The sequence below is a fragment of the Lemur catta genome, chromosome 9 (genome assembly GCF_020740605.2).
Source record: "Lemur catta isolate mLemCat1 chromosome 9, mLemCat1.pri, whole genome shotgun sequence".
Classification (NCBI taxonomy): Eukaryota; Metazoa; Chordata; class Mammalia; order Primates; family Lemuridae; genus Lemur; species Lemur catta.
Window position 1 is genome coordinate 19,763,181 of NC_059136.1, and position 9,938 is coordinate 19,773,118.

At 44.7% G+C, this 9,938-nt stretch overlaps 1 long non-coding RNA gene and 2 pseudogenes across 1 annotated transcript; all 3 read left to right on the top strand.

The window, feature by feature from the left end:
- LOC123645455 lies at positions 1-74 on the top strand (annotated as a pseudogene).
- A 3,146-nt stretch (positions 75-3,220) lies between these two features.
- LOC123645456 lies at positions 3,221-3,294 on the top strand (annotated as a pseudogene).
- A 917-nt stretch (positions 3,295-4,211) lies between these two features.
- Positions 4,212-6,261, top strand: LOC123644794. Its single transcript, XR_006737266.1, has 3 exons — positions 4,212-4,318; positions 5,953-6,004; positions 6,228-6,261. It is a non-coding gene; the product is annotated as an uncharacterized LOC123644794 (long non-coding RNA).
- The last annotated feature ends 3,677 nt before the right edge of the window (positions 6,262-9,938 follow it).

Below are 9,938 nucleotides of genomic sequence, written 5' to 3' on the forward strand. Positions count from 1 at the left end.
GGATCGATGATGTCTAAAAAAAATGGAAACTTTTGAAATCTGAACAAAATGAGTGAGGACTCGAGCTGAGGTCCAGCACGGGGATCGCCATGCCAGTGGGCTGAAGGGGGCTGAGTTAGTAGTGCTTGGGGTGAGTTAAGGCCTGTGATGTCTAGAAATCTGAAAGGCTCACGTATGTTGCAAGGAGTTGGGTTGGGCGGCGGTGTGAGCACACCCTGTTGGTGGCTTGCGGGGCTACCGTGGAAACCCTCTGAGGGCGTGGCCGGTGGCTTCCTTACCCCACCCTCACCAGACCCTGGGGAACTGAACGGGCATTGGCGATACCCCTGGGAAGTCCGTAGGCCTACCCGTGAGCCCCTCTCCCATTTGGCTGAGCCGGCCAGAGGTTGTGATGGGAGATCTCGGTTATGTCAGGAGGGCAGAGGTAGGAGCGGCTTCCAGGGCCGGGACGCCATTTTATATTTCTGCTCGCTTTTGTGTACGTGAAAGCACTGCCTGGGAGTTGAAAGAGAGACACCCACTATGGAATCCTAGCGGTCTGTTGTATTAACCACCGGACTGGCCGCCCATTCACGCGGTATGGCAGCCTTGGCCCTTGTGGGTTTTCCCGTCAAGCGAGCAAGGCCTTTTGAGTCCATGGCGGTCCTGCCTGCAAGTCCGTGCGGTGTCCGTCATTTGTGAAAGCGACGGGACTCTATCTTCCAAATGCTGGACTTTGAAGCTGGATGGAATTGGCCACCCTCCTGGGTCCTCAGTGGGTTTCCACAGTCTGTGAAGTGGTGACGAATGATGTTGCAGTGGAGGGGCTAGGGCGACTTTGAGTCAGGGCTTTGAGGACAGCGTAAATCTATGCCATGCCCGGCAGCAAAGTGAGCATGAGGGTTCTGGTCTTGCACGTGGCCAGACACACGTGGAACGTGAGATCCTATAGGTGCTTGCAAGGAGATGTTCCATTTGGGGAATTTTGTTTCCCCTGTACTCTGCAGATGGGGTGAGATATCGTTCCGGGGTCGTTCACCGGCGGACTGAGGAAACGCTGGTCTGGACAGCTGCACCGGCTCCCTTCTGTGGGCGGGACCAACGGAAAACACCCCGGAGGTAACATCCAGTTTTGAGTGGATTCAGTTTCGGGGGCTATGCTAATTCTGTTACAGGGGCTGTGGCCAAGCCTGTGCTGGGTCCGTGGACATGTTTGTCGGGGCCGGCAGAATCTCCCAGTGGGGATGGCTTTTTTGAGGACCCTGACGTGCTCACAAACCCAAGATGTTGTGAGTTTGCGCCTGTCATTTTCTTTCCTTTTCCTTTTTCTCTCTTTCTTTCTTTCTTTCTTTCTTTCTTTCTTTCTTTCTTTCTTTCTTTCTTTTTTTTTTTTTTTTTTTGACACGGAACAGTTCCCTGTAGATTCTTTCCAGGCGCTGTCAACCGAGTGTGTCAGGTGGCACCCATTGTTTCTTTATTAGTTTGTTTTCCCGATGAACAGAGCGAAGGAATTCACTTCCACTGAGCTATCCTTCTCCATGGAGGTAGCCCTGGGGTGTTCAGCCAACCATGCATCAGAAAACATTTGCAAACACGTGAAAGTCAGTCGGTCCATCCGTCGGTAGACTCACTCAATGGATGGATGATGCGGTGGATCCATGGAACCTCCGTGGATGCACTGATGCTTTCACCCGTACCGATCACGTTGACCCTGTGCACTCTGGTCCCTTACGCCTAAATGACAGGCTGCACCACACAGGCACACAGGATATCCATCTTCTGGGGCATTCTCCGTGATCAGAGGATGACCAGCACACACGCGGGTGGTGCTTCTGTGCCGAGGTGTGACGGGCAGCCAGGCCATTTTCCTTTAGGGGCTCGGGATGCTGTAGGCGTCCGTGCCCTCAGGGGATCCTGCAACGCCTGCGGCACACCTTTCAAGTGCGATTGTACCTTGGAATGCCGGCTTCGAGTGCATTCTGCATCCAACCTGTTCACATGGCAGATGATCGCATTTCAAATTCTTGGATGGTAACGTAGATGTTATGTCCACGGTCCCATACCCTCAGTGAGTTCCCACGGTGTATCAAGGGACAGGCGAGCGATATGCTGAGCCATGTCGAGGGCAGTGTGCTGAGAGTACGTGGAGAGGGGAGATTTCGGAGAAGATCAGTCCGGGGCTCCCTGAGCAAAGAAGGGAGCCCTATTCTTCTTAGCGGAGACGTTGTGTCCGGAGTTTCTCATGTGGTTAGGTACACCTAATCGGTACAGCTACGTCTCCCAGGAAGCCTCTTTTCTTTTTCTTTTCATTTTTTTCCCGGGGTGCCTGAGTTTCCCGGTTCTTTGCAGTCTGGTTGTCACCGAATGCCCTGGCGGGAGCTCAGTGGAAAAGCCGGTCATTAGGGCTTTGTCGTGCGTGCGGGGTGGCTGACCTGGAAGTAGGAACACAGTAGCCTCCCGAGGCAATGACCCCATTCTGGTCAGTTCGTCTTGGGAGGGTTTGGAGCGATTTCCGTGACTTCTTTAAGGAATGAGGAAATTCCTAGCAAGTGCCAAGAATCACTTCGCACAAAGAGTGTGAGGCATTGACGACGTGAGGAGCCATGGTGGGCTTCTGTCTCCTTGCCGTCAGGGCGGCACATTTACCTCAGCATTGAGCAAGGTCAGACACATCCGAGACGGATGATGAAATTAGTAGGCTCGCTGCACGCACAGAGTCATAGTGGTGGGAACACAGGCAGCCTTGTCTTGGGGTCATCATGCCCCAGCCACACATGGTAAGCACCGGGGCCTGGGCCCCTTACCTTTACTCATGCCAGTTTGGAAAAGGAACACGCATGGTCCCCGTATGCCCACAGATGTAATCTCTCCCCGCAGGACGCAGTGAAGTGAGATGTGGGCTTCGAAGGGATGACTTTCTCTCCTGCCCGGTGTGGCGACCTGATGGAAGAGACTAGGGAGCAGTTGTGCCCGCCATCATCCCCAAGGTGCAGTGGGAATTCTCTCCTACGGTAAGGATCTTGTGCCGGGATCAGCGCCACACCTCGTGGGGAGGGGATCGTGACTCTGCCTGGAGGCGGGGCCCTCACCATGCTAGCCAGCCGTGGGGCCGGTCATTGCTTGTGATGCCGGTCTCCCTGGTGGAAGAGTGTGGGTTGGCCAGCCCCGGGGTGACAGGAGGGCCCGGTGCTCAGTGTCCGCCCTGGATCTGGGGCTGAAGGTCCCTTTCGTACGTGTGCCTGGATCGATGATGTCTAAAAAAAATGGAAACTTTTGAAATCTGAACAAAATGAGTGAGGACTCGAGCTGAGGTCCAGCACGGGGATCGCCATGCCAGTGGGCTGAAGGGGGCTGAGTTAGTAGTGCTTGGGGTGAGTTAAGGCCTGTGATGTCTAGAAATCTGAAAGGCTCACGTATGTTGCAAGGAGTTGGGTTGGGCGGCGGTGTGAGCACACCCTGTTGGTGGCTTGCGGGGCTACCGTGGAAACCCTCTGAGGGCGTGGCCGGTGGCTTCCTTACCCCACCCTCACCAGACCCTGGGGAACTGAACGGGCATTGGCGATACCCCTGGGAAGTCCGTAGGCCTACCCGTGAGCCCCTCTCCCATTTGGCTGAGCCGGCCAGAGGTTGTGATGGGAGATCTCGGTTATGTCAGGAGGGCAGAGGTAGGAGCGGCTTCCAGGGCCGGGACGCCATTTTATATTTCTGCTCGCTTTTGTGTACGTGAAAGCACTGCCTGGGAGTTGAAAGAGAGACACCCACTATGGAATCCTAGCGGTCTGTTGTATTAACCACCGGACTGGCCGCCCATTCACGCGGTATGGCAGCCTTGGCCCTTGTGGGTTTTCCCGTCAAGCGAGCAAGGCCTTTTGAGTCCATGGCGGTCCTGCCTGCAAGTCCGTGCGGTGTCCGTCATTTGTGAAAGCGACGGGACTCTATCTTCCAAATGCTGGACTTTGAAGCTGGATGGAATTGGCCACCCTCCTGGGTCCTCAGTGGGTTTCCACAGTCTGTGAAGTGGTGACGAATGATGTTGCAGTGGAGGGGCTAGGGCGACTTTGAGTCAGGGCTTTGAGGACAGCGTAAATCTATGCCATGCCCGGCAGCAAAGTGAGCATGAGGGTTCTGGTCTTGCACGTGGCCAGACACACGTGGAACGTGAGATCCTATAGGTGCTTGCAAGGAGATGTTCCTTTTGGGGAATTTTGTTTCCCCTGTACTCTGCAGATGGGGTGAGATATCGTTCCGGGGTCGTTCACCGGCGGACTGAGGAAACGCTGGTCTGGACAGCTGCACCGGCTCCCTTCTGTGCTCAAGACCAATGGAAAACACTCCGGAGGTAACATCTAGTTTTGAGTGGATTCACCTTTGTGGGCTATGCTAATTGTGTTTCAGCAGAAGGCAGGACTTCATGTGTGTGGAGGAGGGGTGGTCAGTATGGGGAGGTTTAGGCATTGGTCAATTGGTCAAGTATCTAATTCTTCATACACCTCTAGATTTTGTACTGGCCTCCCTGTCAAGTGACCTCAGACTTCTTTTTTGATTGATGACAGGAGTATGTGTTTCATGGAATAACATTGAGAGAGCTCGTCACTTATGCAAGTCTGTGAAACAGTATCGTATTTCTCGTAGACCAAATACGTTGTCTTTCCCCTAGGACTATGTTGGTCTTGTCTTGGATTTCACGTGGGAGAACTTTGTCTTCTCCCTGGAGACTTGAAATTTAGGAAATTATGTGTTGAGTGTCCTTATTCCTTCCTATTCTCATGGGCCTGAGGGAATTCTAGTATTTGTGAGCCTTGTGTCTTGAAACTGTCATCCTTTTGCTTAGTGCACCATGACCATTCAATAAGTGGGAGACCCTGCTGTTGCTGGCTGTTCATGGGGTGTTGCCTGCCTGTGGTGCTGCTCTCCATGCCTTAGCAACATGGGTGGGCTTGTCCCAGGGTCTCAGATTGCTGAGTGCATTGGTGTCTGCCCCATATGTGGGTCTCAATGTCCCCTTTAGTGAAATTGTCTGGATGGGTGATGACTTAAAGAAACAAAGTGGGTCTCCTTGGAATCAGAACAATATAAGTGACCAGGCCACCTCTTTCAGGTGAGGTCCAGCATGTGTTCCATGCATTCTAGGCTTACATGTGGAGTTACTGCATGTGTTTATTGCCTTAGGGTATATTGTACTTGAATAGTATCCTGATTGTTCATGTTAGAACTAATGTATTCAATAGTTGTGTATATATATCCCGTTATTACATTAGTGATTATTTCTTTGTTGCTCTGCCACTGTTACGTATCCACTGGTATTTAAGGCTGTTTCAAACCACTTTTTTTTTGTAGTAAGTATCCATTGCATCTATCATTCATTCCTTCATCCGATTTCATTGTGTTACCATCTCTGTAGTTTGGAGCAGTCTTTTGAAGTTAATTTTTAATGTATTAAAATGTTATTTTGTGTCATAAGTGTTTCTATTTAGATGGAGGGTATTTCTGGAAAATGAGAAAGGGTTTCTAATCATGGGAATTTGTGAAGATATTTTCATTTTCTCACTAAGCCAGTCCCAAGATTTCTGTTAGTTTTTTTTTCTTTTATAGATACAGCAGTATTGAAGACATCTGTGTCAATTACGTCCGTGTTGCTTTAAATGGTGTTATCTGGCAGTAATTATATTACCAATACTTTGATTTTAAGTAGATTTTATTAGCTAATATTTTTACATCAGTGGGTTTCCTGTGTATTTTGAAAGGGTTACTAGTTAATTGATGGGGAGGTGGACTTTAAACTTTTAGCTTCACTTGGATAAAGCACTGTTTCAACACTCTGCTGTTAAATTGAATACATATACTTTTTTCTTTTTATTCAGTTTGTCAATGAATGTATATCATAATTCCTTATAGCTTCTATATGCTCTTATCAGTCAACGTTCAATGTGGAAGATTTTCTTTCTCAACTTCTCTAATTTCCCTTTTTTGTAGATTCAACATGATATTTGAATTTTATGGATTTCCATCTGTCACATTAATGAAGGTTTGATTTTGTCACTTTTTCCAGCTTCCTTATTTGAGAAAGAACTTTATGTTATACTCTTGAGGTAACATCTAATTTTTAAATATTTTTTCAGTTATGTTTACTATTGCTTTATGTAGTCAGGAATTTAATTGGTGCTATGTAGTGTCTGTTAATTCAGACATTGTGAACCCTCAATATGGTTGGTTATCAAGTAATCCAAGTCTTCTCTGTTTTTTTCCAGAATTTTATTTCTTTCTCCATCTTTCTGATGACCCTCTTTATGGAAATTATGTGTGAAGTGTGATAGAGAGTCTGTTTTTTTTGTTTGTTTTTTTTTTTTTTTTACTGGTGTGGAGAGGGAAGTTTAGTTCCACCAAGGGTTGTGTTTGCCCAGTTGTCACTGAGTCCTCTGCAGTGTGGCCTGGTGAATATCACTCTGTGGGTTAAGAATAGGATGGGAGTCATGTCATGGTGAGAGGGCACAGTTTCATCTTTTTCTTTCTACGCTTTGGTCATGAGGACACATAATCCTCAGTCATGTATCCACACTTATTGTGCCTGTGTGTGTCCTGCCTATCTTGCTGTGACCACTTTGAGTGGCGTCAGGTGTACTATAACCCTCTGTAGCCTCTGCAAATTGCCAGGTTCCCCATCTTAAGCAGGTTGAGTGATGTGAGTGATTTTTAGATGATTTTTCCTTCTTTCCTGTATCATGACTTTTTGTGATCCCTTTCCTCCTACTTTACTGGATCATCTCTGAAGGTAAAGTAATTCTGAGGTTAAATTTACATAAATAGCTATCTATTGTTGTGAATGGAATGTTTAGCAGGCAAACATTTTCCTGGAACTTTAAGCATACTCAGATAGTATGTTTCACATTTAATTTGTTTGGCAGAAAATTTTGGAGAGTATTTGGTCTGATGGAGGCTAGAGACTAACACATTGACTGTTTCAAATAACACTGGAAATATCCTAGGAGATCAACACATTTGCTAATTTAGTATGCATGTGCATAAGTAAACCATCCTGTCTTTGTCTGGTGAACCATTAGACACATGTGCTTATATACTTTTTAGCTTTCCACATGTTTACTTCATTCCCACTGGTCAACAAGGACAAAGTACTGGGCTTCACATGAAAGAATTTATTTCCTTTCCCTTGAGATGTGACATGAAGGAAAATATCAGGAATGATTTTCTGCCACCCCATCCTAAGAGCCAGTGGGAATTTCATTTCAGTGCAGTAAGCATTATGTTGCTAATGGATTGACATTCTTTTAGGGATTATGTAATACTCCATAAGACACCTTCTGTGCTGGGCAGCCATGGAACTTGGGCCTTTGGTACATGCGGGCTGGTCTCTTTGACTGAATGGGGACTGGCTCACTATGGGGCAGCTAGATACAACTATTTCACTGGCCCATGACCCCACACTCTGCATTAGACTGTGCAGATATGCCACAGTGTCCACCTCTCAGTCACATCATCACCCCAGGGAACTCATTCCTGCTTGCTTTAAACCCACCACTTAAAATTCACCATAGGAAACCTGTTTGGATAATCCCCTGAACCCAAAAATGCATCAGCCCATGGATCCTTCTCTCTCTCTCTGTCTCTCTTTCTCTCTCTCCACATGCTCCCTGACCTCTGTGTCTGTGTGTGTGTGTGTGTGTGTGTGTGTGTGTGTGTGTGTGTGTGTGTATGTGGCCTTCAGACATGCTGTGTATCCCCCAGGACCCGTAAGTAATACAATGTTTATTTTTATCTTATGTCTATTCTAAATATGGAAACGGTGCTCTGTGTCTTAAAGATCCTAAATTAAAACAGAGAGAATGGGAACTTGCCACAAACACAGCCTGTGACAGGTTGAAACACCCTGTTTGCACTCTTTACTCATTTAGTTATCTTTCTTAATTTACTGTACACCATATATCCTCAATATAATTGATATTGTCCCCATGTGATGAAAATTGGTTCCTGGGGAGCAAAATGAATCTTAGGTGTTTCAGTTGCTCATGGGCCTCCAAACAGCCATACTACATAAACAGATACACTGCATGGCTGTGTTATTAAAACTTGGACGAAGGGTGAAAACTAAGGAAAAATGTATAAAACAGATATCCAGACTGATGATAATGAAAATAAAGGGTTGAAAAACATTGCTTTATGTATAGAGAGAAATTAATATTTCTGCCATCTAACTGTATAAAGATCAGGTGTAAAACACAGCAGTTGGTTCAATATGCCAAGATTCCCTCAGCAGTGGTAGGTTTTGCAAAGACAGTAATTTTAGAAGATGGTATTTCTTTTCCCATTTAGGGACACTTAATATCTTTCTCTTCCACAGTACATTATCTTCCATCTCTTAACATTTTTCTAAAGAAATGTGTCTGTGTGGTTCCCTTGAAATGGTTGCTTATCTTTTATTGGAACTTTTCAGAAAACTCAATTGACCAAGGTCCACATTTATATACTTATTAGCAGAAATTTTTAAGGCCAAATTTACTATATCTGAGATCATACAATTATGTATGCACAATGATATGCCATTACCCTTGCCCTAAGGATTTCCAAATCATTGTTCAGCAGGAACCATTGTGCATTGCAACTCAATCAAAGGATGACTTATGGTGAGCTTGTAAACCTTTTTCTCTTTTTGGGAGCATTCTGAAAAAATAGGAGAGTGTAACAGTTATCTTATTGGTTGAATGATATTCCTTTTTTGCTATAGTGTTAGTTATTAACTTCTTCCTCATGAGTCCCACATCCATATCTTGGCATGATATGTCACCCTCTGGAACACCCTGACAGCATCTGAGAACCACCTCTACCTTAAATGGAAATGTAAACACAAACTAAGGGCCTTTGACAAAGGCCTAGTATAGGGCCATTTCCTAGATCTCCTACTTGATAACCCTCTTTGGTCTTGGCTGCAGTAACAACAACATAACATAACTCAGTGCCAGGTTCACTCCCAAAATACTATCTCTATCACAGTTTCATTGAGAGACAAGAATATCTAGTGTCTTGAAAGCTCTTTATCACCTTCATTACTTGCAAACTCATGGATTATCCTTGAACAGTCTAGGGAACCTGAGATAATAGGCAGGAAAGATATGTTAAGATTTCTATAGTTCATCTAGAAGTTTCCACAACAACTACAAAAAAAAAATAGACAAAATATTCACCTACAGGGAGTTACAGTGAATTTCAAATTTCTGACTTTGAATAATAATAAACAAAACCTTTCTTTCCATAAATTTCACTTGATTTGATATTATTTTGAAAAATAGGAAAAAAAATTCATTCCTTATTGGGATATTCTTATAACTTTTGAAAGATTGACCAATTTTTTCCAAATATTTATAACTCTACTGTGTGTGTGTATTACAAATGCTTTTAACAGTTTTATTTTGTAACATCTAGAACTGTATTGTCCAGTATGATAGACCCAGACATAAGTGGCTATTTAAGCTTAAATATAAATTAATTAAAATCAAACAGTAAGCATTTAGTCCCTAAGCCACACTAGCCACATTTTGCATGCTCAATACCCACATGTGTCCAGAGCCTTCTATATTGGACAGTGTGGGATTATAAAACATTTCCATTGCCATAGAAAGTTCTGTTGGACACATGATCTAGAGCTACTACATATCTGCCAGTATATGATTAAAGATATAGATATGATAAAAATAACATTTATAAAACACCTGTTTTTGAAATCTTAGCTAAGATTACTTTGGGGAAAGTATGTTTAAATAGAATTGTAAGCTATTATATTGTGATAAATATTTCTGAATTTGTTTATTGACTTGTCAGAAAATAAGAAAATGAATTAAAGACAATGGTCTTATACCAGTATGTTTATATTAAGAAGGCAAATGCATGTTTTAACTATTGTTGTATGTTTTGGGCTTAACTTTTCTTTGTATATAAAAATTAAAATTTTA